General features: G+C 40.6%; 1 protein-coding gene across 2 annotated transcripts in view; it reads left to right on the forward strand.

The window, feature by feature from the left end:
• Nucleotides 1-15,543, forward strand: part of syde2 (synapse defective 1, Rho GTPase, homolog 2 (C. elegans)) — a 126,405-nt gene that overhangs the window by 49,954 nt on the left and 60,908 nt on the right. The window lies entirely within an intron of this gene.

Here is a 15,543-nt window from a genome sequence, read left to right on the forward strand (position 1 = left end):
TACGCTGTACTGTCGGAGGTACAATCTGTTGGATAAAATGTTAAACATCAGCCGTATGGGGTGATGCAAAAAATCCCATAGCACTTTTCAAATAAGCCTGGGAGTTCTCCCGGTATCCTGGCCGACATGCATCCTTCAACCAACCAATGCTGCAATTGTTTTAAAAACAAAATTGCTACTCGAGTGGTATTACTGTGTGCAAGTTGGTTGCTGCATTTCACTACATTGTAACATTACACTTCAAAAATATTTAATTAGCGATGTAATGCTTTGGGACATCCTGAGGATGTGAAAGATGCTGTATAATGCAAGTTTTAGGATTGTTCTCCTTGGAGCAGAGAAGGCTAAGGGAAAGTTTTTAATAGAGATATGTAAAACTTGAGGGGCTTTGATTGAGTCGCTGGCAAGAAACATTCCTACTTGCAGGAGGGTTAATAACCAGAGGTCGCAGATTTAAGAAACCACCAGGGAAATTAGACACTTTTTTTAAATGCAAGGAGTTATAATAATCTGAAAGGGTTGTGGAAGCAGATTCAATAGTGACTTCAAAAGGAAACTGGATGAATACTTGAAAAGGGTAAATTTATGATTAATTTGATAAAACAGGCGCGTGGCACTAATTGGATAGCTCTTTCAAAGAGTCAGTACAGACATAAAAGCAAAAAACTGCGGATGCTGGAAATCCAAAACAAAAACAGAAACAGAAATACCTGGAAAAACTCAGCAGGTCTGGCAGCATCGGTGGAGGAGAGCACAGTAGACGTTTCGCGTCCTCATGAGCAACTGTGCTCTCTTCCGCCGATGCTGCCAGACCTGCTGAGTTTTTCCAGGTATTTCTCTTTCTGTTTTTGAGTCAGTACAGACATGTTGGGTTGAATGGCCTTCTGTGTTGCATGATTCTAAGTTCCTGCTGCCTTCTGAAAAACTGCAAATTTACAGATTAGGAAAATCAACATATGTCATACCACAAGACTGTTTGTTTAATTTTCTCGACAGCACAAAAATGGGTGTTTTTGTCCCCAAGTTGTGCTGGAAATGAATGTGCAAATTGCTTTTGTACCCAGAGAAGCTAATCTATCACTTGCCTATGGAATATTGAAGGCATACAGCCCTGTAAAGTAAGGTGAGATTTGTCTTGTTTTACACAATGTTACAATTCTTTAGAAGGAGAAAAGAGGCCTGAAGGAGGATAGACAGTTGTTCTACCTTTTTTCATGTTTGGAACTAGGTGCCTGGCATTTTATTTCTTCTGTGAAGAAGTTGTTGCATGCAGGTGAGATTCTGGCCACAGGACAATCTTAACATTCATCCTTACAATGCCTGAACAATGATATCTATACCTAGTGCAACGGAGTCCTTTTGAGTTGTCATGCTTTTTTTTCAAAAGGGGGGAATTCACTGCTGTGCAAATAGAAATAAATAAAGCATAAACAATGCTTCATTCATTAGTGACTAAAGATATGGCATGTTATTTAAAGGATGGTGGTGACCTTCACTACTCTGACTGATTAGTACAGCACACCCCTCTGTAAAGCTACCTTTTTTTTGGGAGTATAAAAAGTATGTAGCAGCGAGTGATAGGTCACATTTTATGTGACTTTTCTTGGGTCATGCAAATCATCATCAATATGTAACAGTTTGTAGTATATATGCAATTTAAGATAAGGAGATGTTATGCTAAATTAATTTGGACTTGAGGCATTGGCAGGTTGTATGAAGTGCAATTTGAGTCCTAAATGTATCACCTACTTGTTTTATTTTATGTCCTCTTGTCCTAATTAATAGTTAGATAATCTATCAAATGCCTCCTTTCCAAGATGCAAAATGCCCAGTTTGTCCATTTTTACTCTGAACATTTGGTGTTGGAGGTCAGTTTCTTGACTCTTTGCACTACTCCAGTATTTCAATATCTTTTCCAGTCCTGTTGGTTGAAAATGTGTGCAGTACTCAGGGTGCAGCCTAATCAGAGGACTGTGCAGTTTGGTCACAACTTTGCCTGACTTGTTCTGCAACATTCTACTGGCTTTGGTTATTACTTTTATATTGTTTAGATCTCCTGACCATCGAGACTACTAAAACTCTTGCATTAGTTATTTCAACTCCTTCATGATGTATGTGGGTCATTTAATTTTTTTTTCTTCCTCAGTCGTTAAATTTTACTTGCTCTGGCTCTGCCCACTTAGAATGTGTTGGATAAAATATCTAATTTATGAGCCGCCTTCTCCAATTTCACTGTCCCTTCTAGTTCAGCATTATTTACGAATTTGACCACTTAGAATTTAGTTTCTGATTGCAAGTTATTTACGTAGAAATGGTAGTTATCCTTAGCCTTCACTTGGTACCTTATCCCTTTCCTCATTTTGACATATGTCTTGTACTCATTGCTATCTACTTTTCAGATAATTTCTTATCCATCTCCTGCGTCTACATTGGATCCTGGGCATTTTCATGTGAACATGTGTCTTAGAAGTTTAGATTAACCACATTCAGTGGCTTTTTACAGTCTATTTGGGGTGTCATTTCTTTAAAGCCAAGAGGTTTGGTCATTAAGACCTTCCACCCTAAATGCATGCTGACTGCTTTTTACTGGGTTGTTATTGTACAGAAGTCTGAACAGCAAAACTTACTGTTTGGCTGAAAGAAGGATTTGCTAGTTCAATCATGAGGCATCCAATTGACTAAACATGAAAATTAAAAGCACTTCAGTTTGTTTTCACCAATAAAGAACAAGTAAATTGCAGAAGCTTATCATTCACTTTTTTTTTTAAAACTACCATTTCCCAATTAACAAGTGTCCTACGGTGAAAGCTAGTGAATTGCACTGGGATTCCCAATTGGGGTCCACAACTGGCCAGTTTTATGCAAGAGGAGGCTCTCAAATTCCAGGATCAAAATCAGGAAACAATTTTTCACAAGGGGAAAGTAGAAATACAGAACTGTCTTTTTCTCAAAAGCCTGTGCGTACTGAATCAGAACTGAGACTGATGGACTTTTATTGTCGAAAGCAACAAGGATATGGATCAAGCTGGGTAAATAGAGTTAAGGTCCAGATAGAATAAATTCTTACAGCCCAGTGGGTGGCCATTTGATTTATCATGCCTGTGCGTCAACTTTTTGAAAGAACTGCAATTTAGTTCAACACCCAGCTTTTCCCCTGTAACCCTGCAAATTGATCTTCAAATATATGCCCAGTTGCTTTTTAGAAGTTCCTATGGAATGTGCTTCCATTACCCTTTCAGCTGGTGCATTTCCCCTGTGAGAAAAAATTCTCCTCGTTTTCCCTCTAGTTCTTTTCCCAATGATCTAAACCTGAGACTTCTGGTTACCTTCTGAGAGAAAATAGCTCCTCTCCTCACTTGCTCTGTCAAAACCTCTCATAATTTTGAATATACCCATTAGGTCTCCTCTTAGCCTTCCCAGTTTCTCCAGTCTCCCCATATAACTGAAGTTCTCAGCTCTGGTATCATTGTGGTAAGCCTCCCCTGTACTCTCTCCCAGGCCTTGCTATCCTCCCTAACGTGCCCGTACCCAGAATTGTGTACAAAAATCCAGCTGGGGTCTAACGAGTGATTTATAAAGGTTTTAGCATGACTTTCTTTCTTTTGTATTTAATGCCCCTAATTCCAAAACAGTTATCCCATGTGCTTTCTTATTCATGCATTCAAAGACATGTGAAAATGTGCTCTCAGGCCCCCTTGCTCTTTCACTCCTCTCAGGATAGTACTATTTAGATTTATGTGGTCTCTCAAAGATCTCCTACTTCACACTTATTTACATGCCTGTGCCCATTTCACAAGCCTGTTCTGATGAAGAGTCATACGGACTCGAAACATTAACTGTATTCCTCTCTGCAGATGCTGTCAGACCTGCTGAGTTTTTCCAGCTATTTTTATTTTTGTTTCTGAACTATACTACCTCTGTTTATGAGTTACTGTGTTACGAAGCTTTGTGGCATCTGCAAACATTGAAATTGTGCTCCCTATATATAGGCCATTTTATATAGAAAATAATGGTTATAATACTGACCCCTACATACTTCACTCCAGTCCCCCACACATCCATTCACCACTACTCTCTGCCAACTATCCCTTAGCCAATTCTATAGCCACGTTACCACCATCTCTTTAATACCATGTGCTTCTGTTTGCCAAATTTATTTGCCCTAAGGTACTTTATATCAAAAGCAAAATATTGTGGATGTTGGAAATCTGAAAATAAAGCAAAAATGCTGGAAATTTTCAGCAGGCCAGGCAGCATCTGTGGAGAGAAAAAACAAAGTTAATGTATCAGGTTGATGACCTTTCATCACAACTTTAGAAATAAATGTAAGAGTTTTTAAGCCAGTGGAAGCAAGGAGGGGGCAGGAAGAACAAAAGGGAAGCTCTAAACCAATGTTTAGTAGCATCTGGTGCATTTCCGCTGTGAGAAAAAATTCTCCTTGTTTTCCCTCTAGTTCTTTTCCAATGATTTAAATCTGAGACTTCTGGTTACATTGTGAGAAAAAATAGCTCCTCTCCTCACTTGCTCTATCAAACAGTGTATCAAAGCTATGTGTACCATCTACAAGGTGCACTGCAGAAACTCACTAAGGTTCCTTCGGCAGTACCTTCACCATCCCCGCATTGCATGCTAGTGCCAGACACAGACACACAGACAGCCAGGCATGCGCGCGCGCACACACACACACACACACACACACACAAACACACAAAGACATACACAGACACACAAAAACCAAAAGCAGTTTGAGCTCAGTGGGTCATAATGCTCTAAGTTGAAGGGAGCAGTTCAAGTCTCTCCACGGCTGCTACCATCTAGAAGGATAAGGGCAGCCTTGGCAAACGGAGTGCAACTGACTAACTGAATGAAGACTTGGAGTTTGGTGAAAGAGGAGAAGGAATTGTTCGTTTCCTCTTTCTATCTTTCTCACCCCTTAGAAATTGGTTCTTGCTCTACTACAGGGAAAAGAGCTAGCTGTTTGGTGAGTATCTGGTAAGTGGGTAAGTTCTATTCTATCCCTAAGGTTTAAAATAGTACATAATTTGGTGGTAAAGTTAATAAAATATATAAGAAAGCAACATAAATAAGTGATAAATATAATTAAGTAGTTATTTAAAACACATTAAGGATGGCAGGATGATTAGTCAAAGCTGTAATATGTGGGAGCTCCTGGATAACATTGTGATCCAGGGCAAGCACTTCTGCAGTAAGTGTTTGCGGCTTGAGGAACTTCGGCTCAGTCATTGAGCTGAGGGCTGACCTGCAGACTCTGCGACACATCAAGGAGGGGGCAAGTTACCTGCATGCATCGGGACATCTGCTCAGGGCTGGAGAGGAACTTGCAATGGGAGGGGTGGATCCAGTGGTCATGGTCCACCTAGGTACCAGTGACATAGGCAGGATGAGGAAGGAGGCTCTGCATTGTCAGTATGACAAGCTAGGCACCAAATTAAGAAGCAGAGCCTGAAAAGTAATAACTTCTGGATTATTACTTGAGCAACGTGCAAATTGGCATAGGACATATAAGATCAGAGAAATTAATGCATGGCTCAAAGACTGGTGTGGGAGAAGGGCATCCCGGTTTGTGGGGCACTGGCACCAGTATTGGGGAAAGTGGGATCTGTACTGTTGGGACAGTCTACACCTGAACCGTAACAAAAACAAAAATAGCTAGAAAAAGTAGTTGGAACAGTCTACACCTGAACCATGCTGGGGGTGGTGTCCTTGCAAGCTGCCTATCTAGGGAAGTAGAGAGGGTTTTAAACTTAATAGTGGGGACACGGGATCAAATTTGGGAAGATGTGGTAACCAAAGAATAGAGGTAAGGCAAGAGAAAGTATTAATATGGGAAATTATAAACAGACTGTGACAGGAAGGGACAGAGTACAAATCTTAAAGTAAATCAGATAAGGCTAGACGCTACAAAAATAATAAAAGGACAAAACTAAAGGCTCTGCATCTAAATGCACATAACATTTGAAACAAAACAGGTGAACTGATAGAGCAAATAGAAATCGATAAGTACGAGTTGATAGTCATTACAGAGACATGGCTACAGGATGACATAGATTGGGGCCTGAATATTGAAGGGCATGAGATATTTAGGAAGGACAGAAAGCTAGGAAAAGGTGGATGGGTGGCTCTGTTAATTAATGATGGTATTAGCACATTAGAGAGGGATGACCTAAGTTCAGGAAACCAGGATGTAGAAGCGGTTTGGGTTGAGATTAGGAATGATAAAAGCAAGAAGTCACTTGTGGGAGTGGTGTGCAGGCCCCTTAATTGTAACTGCACAGTAGGACAAGAGTATAAAAGAAGAGATAATGGGAGCGTGCCAGAAAGGTACAGCAATAATCGTTGGGGATTTTAATCTACATTTTGACTAGAAAAATCAGATGGGCAAAGGTAGTGTAGATGAGGAGTCCATAGAATGTTTGCAGGATAGTTTTTTTTAGAACAGCGTGTTCTTTAGCCAACCAGAGAGCAGGTTATATTAGACCTGGTATTGAGCAAAGAGAGAGGATTAATTCATAATCTCCTAGTGAGAGCACCCCGAGGTAGCAGTGATCATAATGATTCAATTTTACATTCATTTTGAGAGGGAAAAATGAGTGTGTCCAAGATTAGTATTTTAAACTTAAGGGCAATTATGAGAGCATGAAAGCAGAGCTAGCTAAAGTGAACTAACAAAAGATGTTAAAGGATAGTTCAATAGAGCTTCCGTGGGAGACATTTAAAGGGATATTTCAGAATACACAGAATATATACTTTCCAATGTGAGAGAAAGATCCCAAGGGGAGAGTCCACCATCCATGGTTAACTAAAAAAGTTAAAGACAGTATCGAACTAAAAGAAAAAATATATATGCAAAGATGGGTGGCAGGTCAGAAGATTGGAAAGAATATAAAGAACAGCAAAGAATGGCAAAAAGATTAATAAGGGAAAAATTAGAGTATGAGAGAAAGCTAGCTAGTGATATAAAGATGGATAGTAAGAGTTTCTATAAATATTTAAAAAAGAAAAGAGTTAACAAAATGAGCATTGGTCCTGTAGAAAGTACACCTGAGGAATTGATAATGCAAAATAGGGAGATGGATTAATTAAACAGATATTTTGCTTTGGTCTTCACAATAGAGGATACAAGTAACATCCCAGAAATAGCTGCAAATCAGGAAATGGAGGGGAGGGAGGAACTTGGGAAAATTACAATCACCAGGGAAGTGGTATTGAGCAAATTGTTGGGCTGGTTGCCAACCATTGTTGCGTGCTGACAAATCCCCAGGTTCGGATGGACTTCACTCTAAGGTCTTGAAAGAATTGGCTAGTGGGAGTTGATGCACTGGGTTTAATTTTCAAAAAGTCCCTAGATTCAGTGAAGGTTCCATTAGATTGGAAAATAGCAAATAAAACGTCTTCAGTCAAAAAGGAAAGGAGACAGAAAGCAAACTATAGGTTAGTTAGCCTAACATCTGTCATAGGGAAAATGTTGGACGCTCTTATTAAAGAGGCATTTAGAAAATGCAGGGCATTTAGAAAAATTCAAGGCAATCAGACAGAGTCAACGTGGTTTTGTGAAAGGGAAATCACGTTTAACAAATTTAGCGGAGATCTTTGAAGGAGTCATGTGCTGTGGTTAAAGGGGAACTGATGGATGTACTGTACTTAGAGTTCCAGAAGGCATTTGAAGGCATTTTGCTGTGTCAAAGGTTATTGCAGAAAATTAAAGCCCATGGTGTAAGGAGTAACATTGGCATGGATAGAAGATTGGCTAGCTAACGAGAAGCAGAGTGTTGGCATAAATGGGTCTTTTTCTGGTTGGCAGGATGTGGCGAGTGGTGTGCCACAGGGATCAGTGCTGGGGCCTCAAACTTTTGTAATTTATATAAATGACTTGGATGAAAGGACCAAAGGAATGGTTGTTAAATTTGCTGATGACACAAAGATAGTTAGGAAAGTAAATTGTGAAGAGGACGTAAGGAGGCTACACAGTGACATAGGTAGGTTAAGTGAGTAGGCAAAGATCTGGCAAATGGAGTATAATGTGGGCAGATGTGAAATCATTCACTTTGGCAGGAAGAATAAAAAAGCTTCTTATCTAAATGGTGAGGGATTGCAGAGCTCTGAGATTCAGAGGGATCTGGGTGTCCTCGTGCATGCATCACAAAAGGTTAGTATGCAGGTACAGCAGGTAATCAGGAAAGCGAATAGAACGTTATCGTTTATTATGAGGAGAATTTATTACAAAAGGAAGGTTATGCTTCAGTTGTACAGAGCATTGGCGAGACCACATCTGGAGTATTGTGTACAGTACTGGTCTCATTTAAAGAAGGATGTAAATGTGTTAGAAGCAGTTCAGAGAAGGTTGACAAGGCTAATACTGGGAATTGGAGGGTTGTCTTTTGAGGAAAGGCTGGAATTTAGAAGAGTAAGAGGCGACTTAATTGAAACCTTTCAGATCCTGAGGGGTGTCTTGACAGGGTTGTTGTGGAGAGGATGTTTCCTCTTGTGGGAGAATCAAGAACTAGGGGTCACTGTTTAAAAATAAGGGGTCGCTCATTTAAGACAGATGAGGAGAAAATTTTTCTCTTAGGGCTGAGAGTCTTTGGAACTCTCTTCCTCAAGAGGCAGTGGAAGCAGAGTCTCTTGAATATTTTTAAGGCAGAGCTAGATAGATTCTTGATTAACAACAGGGTGAAAGGTTATCGGGACTAGGCAGGAATGTGGGGTTGAGATTACATTCAGATCAGTCATGATTTTATTAAATGGCGGAGCAGGCCCTATGGGCCAAGTGGCCTACCCCTGCTCCTTGTTCGTATGGAAACATTACCACCTGGAAATTCCCCTCTAAGCCACTCCCCATCCTAACCTGGAAATATATTGCCGTCCCTTCAACGTCGCTGGGTCAAAATTCTGGAACCCCCTACCTAACAGCACTGAGAGTGTACCTACACCACAGGGACTGCAGCAGCTTAAGAAGGCAGCTCGCCAGCACCTTCTGAAAGGCAATTAGTGAAGGGCAATAAATGCTGGCCTAGCCAGCAGTACCCACATCCTGTAAATACATTTTTAAAAACCCCAAATCTTTCATGATGCAGCAACCAAAGAGAGTGGCATTAAGTATCATGAAGAAACCAAAGTTTGTGTCCAAGTGAGGCGTGAATGGCTACATAAACACCATCTGAATGCAACACGAAGGGATAAATCAATGACATAAGATGAGACAGATCCAGCAAAATGAAAAAAGGAGAAAACACAGAACGAGATGAAGGCAGAGGTTATGATCTAAAACTGTTGAATTCAGTGTTGAGCCCAGAAGACTGTAGAGTATAGAGTTGAAAGATGAGGCACTGTTCCTCAAGCTAGCGTTGAGCTTTACTGGAACATTATAGCAGGCCATGGACAGAAAGGTTGGCATGGTGGCTGGGTGGAGAATTAAAATGACAAGCAACCTGATGCTCAGGGTCATGCTTGCTGATTGAATTGTGGTCTTCCACAAAGTGATCACCCAGTCTGCTTTTAGTCTCCCCAGTGTAGAGGAAACCACATTGAGCAGTAAATGCAGTATACTAAACTGAAAGAAGTACAAGTAGATTGCTGTTTCCCTTAGGAGTATTTGGATCCTTGGACAGTGAAAAGGGAGGCTGTGAAAGGACAGATATTGCATCTCCTGCACTTGCACGGATAGGTGCCTTAGGGAAAGGTGAGAGTGCGAGGGGTGATTGAGGAATGGATTAGGATGTCGTGGGGGGAATGGTCCCTTTTTTGGAATGTTGAAAGTGGAGATTTTACTTTCTATCAAATGCCTTTTGAAAGTCCATACATGTATCCACTGCATGACCTTCATCAACTTTGTTACTTCATCAGGTTAGTCAGACATGATTTATCTTTAACAAATCCATGCCGGTTGTCACTAAGCAACTCATGCTTCTCTAAGTGAGAATTAGGTTTGTTCTGTCTCTAATGAGTTTTCCACCACTTGTGTTAGACTTATAGGGCTGTAATTTATTCCACTTTCCTTTTCCAATTGCAGTCCTCCAGTCCCCTAACATTAATTCCATTTCAAGGAGTATTGAAAGATTGTGGCCAGAGCTTCTGCCATCTCCACAGTAGCTTCCCTCTCACTTTGATGCATCCCATCTGGACTGGGTGACTTGTTATCTTTGCCAGCTCGTTTGGTTACTATTTTTATCCTGCTCAGTATCTCTTCTCCTCCATCTGCAACATTAACTTTATCCTCTTGTGAAGACAGATGCAAAGTCAGTACCTTAGTCATGTCCTCGGCCTCCACAAGAAGATTTCCTGTATATATGTTTTTATAAAAGACTTTTAGGTTCCCTTTTATGTTCATTTCTTATAACCTCATTGTCCCTCTTGTATCCTTTCTCGATTCCCCCTGAACACACTGTTGTGATCTGCACCTAATTTTTGTCAAACTCATCAGGGAGCCTTGGATGCATCATGTTTCCTCTTTTTTTTAATTCATTCATGGGCCAGCATTTATTGCCCATCCCTAATTGCCCTTGCATTTAAGAGTCAACTGTGGGTCTGGTAAGGAGTGAACCTGACAATCGACAGTGATTTTCATGGTCATCATTAGACTTCAATTCCAGATTTTTTTTTATTGAGTTCAAATTTCACCATCTGCTGTGGTGGGATTCGAACCTGGGTCCCCAGAGGATTACCCTGGGTCTCTGGATTACTAGTCTAGTGACAATACCACTATGCCACCGCCTCCCCCTGCCATTGCTCATTTGCTGTATTAAGCAAATAAGAAATAGGAGCAAGAGCAGACCACAGCCCATCCAGCCTGCTCCACCATTCAGTATGATCATGGCTGATCTTGGACTTCAATTCCATTTTCCTGCCTGCTCCCTGTATTCCTTAATTCCCTGAGAGACCAAAAGTCTGTCTATCCCAACCTTAAATGTATTCAACGATGGAGCATCCACAGCCCTCTGGGGTAGAGAATTCCAAAGATTCATAATCCTCTGAGTGAAGAAATTTCTCCTCATCTCAGTCCTAAATGATCAGCCCCTTATCCTGAGACTGTGCCCTCGTGTTTTAGATTCCCCGACCAGCGTAAACAATCTCTCAATATCTACCCTATCAAGCCCCTTCAGAATTTTGTAGGTTCCTATAAGATCACCTCTTATTCTTCTAAACTCCAGAGAATATAAGCCAAATTTGTTCAGCCTCATCATAGGACAACCCCCTCATCCCAGGGACCAAATTAGTCAAACTTTTTTGTTCCGTCTCCAATGCAAGTATATTCCTGTCCAGCCACTTCCAGGTAGATCCCTTCTCAAATCATGAAATTGGCCCCCTAACGGTTGGGTATTCTCACCTTTGTCTTTTCTTGTCCCCCTTTGTGACTATTTGAAACCTAACTATGTTATGATCACAATTACACTGATGTTCTCCAGCTGCAACACACTCCACTTTATCAACTTCATTCTGTAAAACAAGATCCAGCACTGCTTCCTTGCTTGTGCTAGAAGCATACTGATTAAGAAAGTTTGTGTCTGCACAGTAAGAATTCACCACCCTCCTTGTTCTTTACACTTTTTACCCCAATCTATATTGGAGTAATTGAAGCCCTCTTCTATTATTTTTATATTTTTCTGAAGTTTGCTTACCAAGTTAGCTCTCTACTTTGCCATCTATAGTAAACACTCAGCAATGTAGCACTCAGCCATAATAGATGTTTATTAGGTAAGGGCATGAAGGCATATGGAACCAAGATGGGTAAAAGTAGTTTGAGGCATGCATCAGCTAAGATGTAATTAAATGGCAGAACCGGCTTGGGCAGGTGAATGGCCTATTCTTGTTCCTATGTTCTTTTATTCTATTGCTCTTTTTAGTAAGTGTGTACATTTAAATACACAGAAATTGCCTCCAACCATACTATTGATTTTTAAGAACTATTTTCTAGCAAATGTTCAACAGTATTGGAATTACTGTCAGTAGTCCACTATGACATGAGTCAAACATTAAGTAATTTGTTTTCTTTCGATGCCACTTTGTTATACGATTCTTAGTGAATGCATTCCAAGGGTGTTGGGTGGTTTTTCTGAATTTGTCTGCCTCTGGAGCAATACAGTTGGTTTGAGATTGCATGTCTACTGTTTGCAGTTGGCAGTGCTCCAGGATATTAAGGCTGCTTCCCTATAAATGATATTATTACAGTACCCTAGCAGAATGAACATAATAGTTTTATGGCTGAGAAGGAGACCATTTAAATGAGGGATCATTTTGAGACTGATTATCTTTAATAAAAAAGGAATGTAATTTGAACAAAAGTAAACTGCCTTCTCCTTTAAATATAAAAAGCACTCATTCCAAAGAAAATAATTGGGAAAGAGTATTTGTATTGAAGCAATATTTAGTCATTTTTTTCAGCCAGTGCTTTTTTTAAAAAAAAGGCTTGGTTGAGTTTGCTATTAAAGTAGACTTATTCTTCAGTAGGTGGAAGTATTTCTCTAGGGTCTCCTCACATGATTTTTTGCCTCCAGTGCCTGCAGTTCTCCATTGTTTGCACTGATCATCATTGATACGTGAACTGCCTTCATAACAAATGACCTGAGCTGTATATAGGAACATAGAAACCTAGGAGGAGGAGTAGGCCATTTGGCCTTTTGAGCCTGCTCCACGCTTCAGTTAAGATCATGACTGACCTGGCGCTTGGGCATAGCTAAGCAATCTATCAACTGAAAATGAGTTCATGTTTGAATTCATTGATCTCTGGAGTTGAGTGGATATTTATTTTAGACAACTGGTGGCTCACCACCACCTCCTTACGGTCAATTAGGGGTGGGCAATGAATGCTGGCCAGCCAGCAATACTCCCATCCTATGAATGAGTGAAAAAAAAAATTGAGAAGCTTTGTAAGTTTCTGAGCCTTTGGCATCCACACCACCTCCTCTAATAGCTGGGTGAAAAATCTAGAGAATGTGTGTACATCATGACATGGACTTGGCCTTCTGGCAACAAGCACTCATTTTGTGGATTGCTGCGTTGCTGCTAGCCAAATGTGGTGAAACTTAAGTCAGACAGTTTATGGCTTGTTAATTGTGTATGTAGGAAAAAATGACCCCTTTCTGAAAATTATTTTAAACATTGCATTGTACTCGTGAGAATGAGAATGACTAGCCTTATGATCAGGGTCGTCATGACCTTGAATGGCAATTGGCAAGCAAAGCTCTAGAGGGATGCTTTGTTGTACAGGATCCAAGTAGCATAGAAGAGAACTTTTGGATGACCCCTACATTCCTAAGCTTTTTCCTTTCCCTCATTCTTGATTTTAGTGGTGGACTTTGCCAAATTTAATCCTAGTGAATTTTAATTTATTGCTTGATCCTCCTGTAAGAGGATCAAGGGCAGAGTCTCTTAAAGGTATGGTCCACTCATTTCCAGGTGCAGAGTCGATGGAACTTACAGAAGTTGTGTGGTTATGAATTCCTTTTCTGTGACCTAGACGAAGAGGACAAATAGTGATGGTTGTAGCATCGGGGCACAAATCGAAGCCATATTTTACAGGAAAGTTAGACTTGGCACCCTGCCCTCAGCTTAGCAGTTGAGTTGACATTTTAAGTAGTATAAATCATTAGTTTATGGCACTTTTGGCAACAGTTGAAGGAGACAACACTGAATCGATTCAGGTAAATAAAATTTGGTTATGCAGGTGAAAAGACTATTTCCTTGCCCTGGAAAACTGCCTTTTTTAATTAGTGCACCTTACTTTCTCTTTTAGTGTATGACTGGAGAAATCAAAAAGACAGGGGAAAAGGAAATTAGGAAAGTGTGGTTCAAGGTGCATTTATAGCTTCCAGAAAACCTATTTCTGAAATATTGCTTTGCTGTTCATCCCTCTATCATGATTAATGCTGCACTTCCATTGAAAAAGATAGAGTTGCAGTTAAAACTCTCAGGAATATTTATCATCTAGAAATGTATAGTGCTTGTAGGTGAATAGAAATGAATACTGACCAATGATTTTATGATCTTTACACAATTTTGTTAGTACCTCTCCATTGTAGGGTGATCAGATGTCTCACTAATCGTTCCGGGGTCCCAACAATTTTCTCCAAATTGTTCAAATGTCCGGGTCTTCAGCTCCACTGAGGCACCACCCCTCCCCTTTACCCCACGTCCCATTTACTTACACACAGTTTGCCAGAGCATTCTGAGAGAATGGCCAATCAGAGCAGAGGTGAATGTTACTGCGGGGAGGGAATGAAATGTGGCTGCAGTTACCACATTTGTGCTGAAACTTGGGACTCCTTCAATCTTCACCACTATAGGATTTGCTCTTGTTATTTTTGTAACATTGCCAGCACAGCTCCAAGAGGTTTGCTGTGATCTTCAGTATCCAATTGGTATTTGGAATCACATCTACAGTAAAATTGGGCATACCAGTTACACATCTTGTGCCCCAAAGGGCTTTCAGTGAACAAGCAGCCATCAAACAGGGTGTGACTTGCATGCTAGGCTTTATAGTAGCTGGGTAAAGCAACTGCCTCTTATTGGCCTCTTCCATCATTAGTTTATTATGAGGTATGAAGTTATGCTGAACCTTTATAAATCACTGGTTAGGCCCCAGATGGTCCGATTCTGAGCACAGAAGAATGTCAAGGCCTTGGAGAGAGTGCAAAGGAGTTTTACTGAAATGATAGCAGTGATGAGGGACTTCAGTTACATGGAGAGATTAGAGAAGCTCTGTTCTCCTGAGAGCAGAGAAAGGCAAAGGGGAAATTTAATTGAGGTGCTCAAAATCAGGAGGGGTTTTGATAGATTAAATGAGGAGAAACCACTTCCAGTGACAGACTGGTAAGTAGCTATAGGACACAGACTTAAGGTAATAGGCAAAAAGCCAAGATGGGAAGAAATCTTCTTGTGCAGCGACTTGTTATGATCTAGAATGTACTGCCTGAAAGGGGTTGGAAGTAAATTTAATAATCTCATTTAAGAGAGAATTGGACAAATACTGGAATGTGAAAAATGTGCAGGAGAGTGAACTAACTGAATAGCTCTTTCAAAGAATTGGCACAGACATAATGGGCTGAATGGCCTCCTTCTATGCTTTAAGATTCTTAGATTCTTTGCCTCCTGCTGGCTTATTGAATCGATGGAGGAGGCACTGACTTACAGGAGTTACTGGGGTTCATTTAATAGGAGGTCATGGGGGTAATTCACCACACCATGACTTCCTATAAATTAAACTCATGACCACTTGGGAGCCAGGAAGGATTCAGCCTCTGGCTAATGACAGAAGATTGACAGTGGTGCCTGCAACTGCAGGCCACACTTGAAGCAATGGCCAGACAGCGTCCATCAGTGAACCACCAACCAGTGCTGAATATGGTGGCAGGAAATTTGGTTCAGCCGTGGCACGTTCGACCAAACTTCTCATTGAAAGTTAGGGTGCTTTCCTGCTTGCGGTTCTGCATGCAAACATCTCCCACACTTGAGGTACATTTTCTAGTTTAAAATCTAGCTTCTAGATGAAACCAGAACCCAGTGTGCAAATGAAAATAAATGAAGCTT

This window comes from Cetorhinus maximus, chromosome 17 (assembly GCF_964194155.1).
Source record: "Cetorhinus maximus chromosome 17, sCetMax3.hap1.1, whole genome shotgun sequence".
NCBI lineage: Eukaryota > Metazoa > Chordata > Chondrichthyes > Lamniformes > Cetorhinidae > Cetorhinus > Cetorhinus maximus.